Here is a 6711-nt window from a genome sequence, read left to right on the forward strand (position 1 = left end):
CTCGCTAGAAGCATGTGTTTCAGACATAAGGAAGTGGATGGCTGCAAACATTCTACTTTTAGATCTTTGTGGGCTATACTCAGCCTTGTCTCAGGATGGTAAGTTGGTGGTTGAAGATATCCCTCTAGTGGTGTGGGGGCTGTGATTTGGCAAAGTGGGTGGGGTTATATCCTTCCTGTTTGGCCCTGTCCGGGGGTGTCCTCGGATGGGGCCACAGTGTCTCCTGACCCCTCATGTCTCTGCCTCCAGTATTTATGCTGCAGTAGTTTGTGTCGGGGGGCTAGGGTCAGTTTGTTATATCTGGAGTACTTCTCCTGTCCTATTCGGTGTCCTGTGTGAATTTAAGTGTGTTCTCTCTTTCTTTCTCTCTCTCGGAGGACCTGAGCCCTAGGACCATGCCTCAGGACTACCTGACATGATGACTCCTTGCTGTCCCCAGTCCACCTGGCCGTGCTGCTGCTCCAGTTTCAACTGTTCTGCCTTATTATTATTCGACCATGCTGGTCATTTATGAACATTTGAACATCTTGGCCATGTTCTGTTATAATCTCCACCCGGCACAGCCAGAAGAGGACTGGCCACCCCACATATGCTCTCTCTAATTCTCTCTCTCAGAGGACCTGAGCCCTAGGACCATACCCCACATAGCCTGGTTCCTCTCTAGGTTTCTTCCTCAGTTTTGGCCTTTCTAGGGAGTTTTTCCTAGCCACCGTGCTTCTACACCTGCATTGTTTGCTGTTTGGGGTTTTAGGCTGGGTTTCTGTACAGCACTTTGAGATATCAGCTGATGTACGAAGGGCTATATAAATACATTTGATTTGATTTGATACAGGGTGTAATCATTAGTCCAACAGTTACAAACAAGTTTCTATTGGACATATTCAGGTATGTTTATCCCCATTTTGTTTTCCGTTTTAAGAAACGTTTTTCTACAGAATCGGCGGAATGAATACACCCCTGATCACGCTTAAACACAGTTCACTTTCATAGCAGCCACGTTTTCGCAACTATGCGCTCTCCTCTTACCTTGTCCAGTTCGCTTGTGGACTTCAGTGCACAACACATCAGCTGTATGTGACCAGGCGAAAAAAGCTTTCCAAGCCAAACCGCTACACACAGCCTACATTGTTGTCACCATATTAGCTAAAGTAACGTCGTAATCAGCATAGCTAATAGAACTAATGCGTTAGTAAACCCGCTACAATCATGCAGTACAGTGTACAGTCAGTAAGCAGTTACACCGGTGGGCCCCAGTTGCAATAAATTAGTAAAACCAAAAGCATACCTTGACTTGGAAGAGTTCCAGTGTTTTATTGGATGGGCATAGCCAGCTAGCTAACATAACATCCCTTTGTTTGAGCAGGGCGTTTCAGTAGACTAAACTAGCTAGCTGCATTTGCTAGCTATGTAATTGAAACTCCTTCATTTTGGAAGAAATTAATTTGTTCTAAACGGTTGTCTACTGTCTTTCTCCCCCTTTGAGTCAACTACTCACCACATGTTTTGCACTACAGTGCTATCCCAGCTGTAGTTTATGCTTTCAGTGCTGGATACATTTTCTGATCCTTTGATTGGGTGGATATGTCAGTTCATTGAGTGCAAGAGCTCTGATGGGTTGGAGGACGTCCCCTGGAAGTTGTCATTATTACTGTGTAACATGTTGACTAGACCGCTCGCGCGCGTGTGTCCGCCATTGCGCACATGTTGATTTTGTCCACCCACACCAGACACGATCAGGAGGACACTCAGGTTGAAATATCAAAACTAATTCTGAACCAACTATATTAATTTCGGGACAGGTCGTAAAGCATTAAACATTTATGGCAATTTAGCTAGATAGCTTGCTGTTGCTAGCTAATTTGTCCTGGGATATAATCATTGGGTTGTTATTTGACCTGAAATGCACAAGGTCCTCTACTCCACTGATAAAAGGGTAAACTGAGTTTGTTTCTAGTAATCTCTCCTCCTTCAGGCTTCTTCTTCTTTGGACTTTATATGGCGGTTGGCAACCAACTTTAAGGTGCATTACCACTACCAAGTGGACTGGAGTGTGGACCCCAGTTCATATTTTAATCACCCACGTGGGTATATGCCCCTAAAAAACAATGAGGAGATGGGAGAGGCAGGACTTCCAATGCGTCATAAATAGAATCAAGTTCTATTTTAACGCCTGGCTACGCAGCAGGAGCCAAAAATGACCAGCATGGTCAAATATGCTGGTCATTTTTGGCTCAATGATTGAATAACATCTATGTGTACATTTATTTTGCAACACTCGCACGACGCGAGTGGTGTGGTCAGCATGTAAGTCTATAGAAGGGGGTGAGAACCATGAGCCTCCTAGGTTTTGTATTGAAGTCAATGTACCCAAAGGAGGACGGAAGCCAGCTGTCCTCTGGCTACACTATGGTGCTAAACTACAGAGTGCTGTTGAGGCTACTGTAGACCTTCTTTCCAAATTATGTGTTTAATCAGTTATTTGGTGACGTGATTATATTTAGTATAGTTTATCTAAAAAATAATAACTTTTTAAATGTTTTACCATGTTTTTATTTGAATGAAATTCACTGAGGAGGATGGTCCTCCCCTTCCTCCTTTGAGGAGCCTCCACTGTTGGACCCCGTGCTTGACTTGGATCAGCATCAACAGAGTGGAGACTGAAACGCCTACACCAGTAGAAATGCACTTTTTCGAGCTGAAAGACAATGGCTATGTTACGAATCCCTTTTGGCCCGACAGTCTAGGGGGGATGGTAATGAGACCCGTAACATAACTCATGCAAATTATTATTGTGACAAAGTAAGTGTGAACGAAATAACCACGACAACAGAAATCTACCCCCAATATCGTGTGTTTATAAATAAACCTGGAGTTTGACGGTAGATTTCTGTTGTCGTGGTTATTTCGTTCACACTTACTTTGTCACAATAATAATTTGCATGAGTTATGTTACGGGTCTCATTACCATCCCCCCTAGACTGTCGGGCCAAAAGGGATTCGTAACATAAGTGGGGCCTCGTCCGGGATCTGTCATAACTGACACCCATGCCGCTCATGTAGATTGTTGTAGTGGTATAGTTCAGTGTTGAGCGTCATAGCTGAAGTAGCATTAGTGTTTGCTATTTTCTTTGGCACTTGTGAAGTAGTGTAAAATGACTACTTTTGATTTGAAATCCTTTTTGGATAACCCTTCGTGGGAGGTTTTTGACAAATGTCGTAGAGTTGATTTAATGACCTTGGCTGACCATTATTCAGTATCGATTCCGCAGAGTTTAGTTAAGGCGGAGGTTAAACGGCTAGTATTAAATGTATTGTTGGAAGAGCAGGTGCTTGTGTTACCGCTGCCTGAGCCTACTACCCTGTAGGGGATGTTGCTGCTCCTGTAAGCCCATTGGTGTCTGATAATGAGGGCGAGGCTAAAACACCAGCCACATTGTCCCGTTTTGATCCACTCTCCCCACTGTCAAATGGTGATGCCAGGAGGGATGTCCGTTTAGCACAGTTCCAACTGGAGGTGGAAGAGAGAGCCCAAATTAGGCGAGAGACTCTCCAGTTGGAGATATGTAAAATAGAGGCAGAAAAAGAACGAGAACAACGGCATTTGGAGATGTGTAAAATTGAGGCAGACAGAGAACAAAGGCAGTTGGAGTTCAAAATGCGCCAGATGGAACTGGAGGCAGAGACAGCGAGGCTAGCCTCCGGTCCTACTGTGCCTGTTTGTGAGCCGTCCTCACCTGCTGTGTCCTCAAACACGTTTGACATTAGTAGGCAGATTGCCTTAGTACCTTTGTTCAGAGAGTCAGAGGTTGACTCCTATTTTTGTGTATTTGAGCGTATAGCCGTAGCATTGAAATGGCCTGAAGAGGTATGGTGCCTATTACTTCAGTGTAAATTAACTGGTAAAGCCCAAGAGGTTTTGTCAGCGCTACCTCTGGAGGACAGTTTGAATTACGAAGTGGTCAAAGCTACTGTTCTTCGTGCCTATGAGCTTGTGCCTGAGGCATACCGACAGAGATTTAGGTCTCATAGAAAGTCTTCTAGTAAGACTTATGTGGAATTTGCTAGAGACAAGGGAAATCTGTTTGATAAATGGCATGCTGCTAGTAAGGTAACTGATTTCAACTCTCTCCGGGAGTTAATCTTGTTGGAAGAGTTTAAAAATTGCTTACCCGAACGCATTGTAGTTTACCTAAACGAACAGAAAGTATCCTCCCTGGCAGAAGTGTCTGTGTTGGCAGACGAGTTTGTGTTGACGCACAAGAGTGTGTTTTCGGCTCAAACTGAGAGTAGAGCCACTGAGTTTCCTACCTTTAGCCCTAGTCGGCCAACAGTAGTATATCAAGCACGCCAGAAGAATGAGCGTCCCTGTTTCTATTGTCATAAAGTAGGACATATGATTAATGATTGCTTCCTGCTTAAACGCAAACAAGGGATGCCTCTTCGTGCCAAGCCACCAACAGGTGTTGCTCTAATTCGTACGGTTGTGAGGTCTGCAACAAAACAGGTGCCTCAGGGTAACTGTAGTTTGAAAGTCTCAGTCCCCGACCGCATTTATGAACCATTCATTTTCGAGGGGTTTGTGTCTCTAACGAATGACGAAGCATCTCAGCGACCGGTTAAAATCCTTAGAGATACTGGTGCGGCGCAGTCGTTTATATTGTCTGATGTGTTGCCCTTATCTGACGATACATATTGTGGTTCCAGTGTGTTAGTGCAGGGTATTGAAATGGGTTTTGTCCCAGTGCCATTGCACTTTGTGAAAGTACACTCTGAGTTAATCAGTGGAATATTCAGAGTGGGGGTACGTACGCCCTATGTTGCCAGTGAAAGGTGTGACCTTTATAATGGGTAACGATATTGCCGGAGGAAAGGTAGTACCCGTATTGGAAGTATTGGATAAAAGTGACCACTCTCTCTCGAATGAGCTGGCACAGAGTTATCCACATGTGTTCCCCGCTTGTGCTGTCACTCGTGCTCAGGCACGACAAGAGGGTGACGTGATAGATTTGTCAAACACTGTTCTGTTCAAAGAGGTTGATCAAGAAGATGGATTGTGTGATACCTCTGAGAAGCTGATCACCTCTGACAAACAGCCCAGGAAAGAAGCAAAGAACGTTGAACTTATTGCTGATGCAATACAGTTACCAGTCACTCGTGAGCAGCTGATTGCTAACCAAAAGGTTGACATCAAGCTTGCTAAATGTTTTTCTAGTGTTGTCTCATTGGAAGATGTGAAGAAGAAGAACGTGGCTTACTTCATTGATGGTAATCTCCTCATGCGTAAATGGAAATCCCATGTTGACGCGGATGGAGATTGGAATGCTGTTTACCAAATAGTGATTCCTACAGCCTTTCGACAAAATGTGTTATCCCTTGCTCATGATCACCAGTGGTCTGGTCATTTAGGAATCACAAAAACTTATGATCGGATCCTTCGACATTTGTTTTGGCCGGGTTTAAAACAAGATGTGGCTCAGTTCTGTCGGACATGCCACACATGTCAGATAACAGGAAAACCAAATCAGGTTATTCCTCCCGCTCCTCTTTGTCCCATACCTGTCATAGGTGAACCATTCGAGCATGTGGTGGTTGATTGTGTCGGACCGTTATCAAGACAAAATCGGGTAACCAGTTTTTGTTAACGATAATGTGTATGGCTACAAGATACCCGAGGCCATTCCTCTGAGAAGGATTACAGCCCCGGTAGTGAGTAAAGCCTTAATAAAATTCTTCACGACATTCGGGTTACCTAGGGTGGTACAAAGCGATCAAGGTACCAATTTCCTATCCAAGCTCTTCAGGCAGGTGTTAAAATCCTTGTCAATTACGCACCGTGTGTCAAGCGCCTATCACCCAGAGTCTCAGGGTGCACTTGAAAGATGGCATCAGACACTGAAGTCTATGCTACGTAAATATTGTTTGCAATCTGAGAAAGATTGGGATGAGGGAGTTCCTCTAGTTTTGTTTGCTGCTCGTGAAACTGTGCAGGAGTCCCTAGGTTTCAGCCCGGCTGAACTGGTGTTTGGTCACACAGTGAGAGGACCAATGAAAGTCCTTAACCTCTTCAGTCGACCCTCTACTTTTTTGAACATTTTGTTAAAAATCGCGCAACATTTCAGCGCCCTGCTACTCATGCCAGGAATATAGTACGTTCATATGGTTAGAATGTGTGGATAGGAAACCCTCGGACGTTTTTAAAACTGGTTAAATCACGACTGTGGCTATTACATAACGTGCGTTACATCGGAAAGCGCAGGAAAACCTGATCACAGAAAATGGAAATAAATATCCTTGCGCCACTTCCAGCAATTGTTAACAGTGAGCCGAATTAGATAAGACCGAGCATTCAACTCCCACAGCATCCCCATGTTGTCTAGAGTCTTGTGAATTGAATCATCTTTGATTCTTGGTTGAACCGAAAGAGGGGCACGACTTACCTCCGGTCTCCGCCCAGATCATTCCGGAAGAGCTCTCTCCTGAAATTTTTTCCAAGACGACAGCTAATGATTTCTACATCGCCTATGGATGATTTTTATCGCTTATTAACGTTTACTAATACCTAAAGTAGCATTACAAACGTATTTCGAAGTGTTTTGTGAAAGTTTATCGTCTACTTTTTGAATTTTAAAAATGACGTTACGTTGTGAAATCGCTGTTTTTTTCGTTTATCACACAGTCTACATATAACGATATCTTGGCTTTATATGGCCC

Source organism: Oncorhynchus nerka, linkage group LG10 (genome assembly GCF_034236695.1).
Source record: "Oncorhynchus nerka isolate Pitt River linkage group LG10, Oner_Uvic_2.0, whole genome shotgun sequence".
Lineage (NCBI taxonomy): Eukaryota > Metazoa > Chordata > Actinopteri > Salmoniformes > Salmonidae > Oncorhynchus > Oncorhynchus nerka.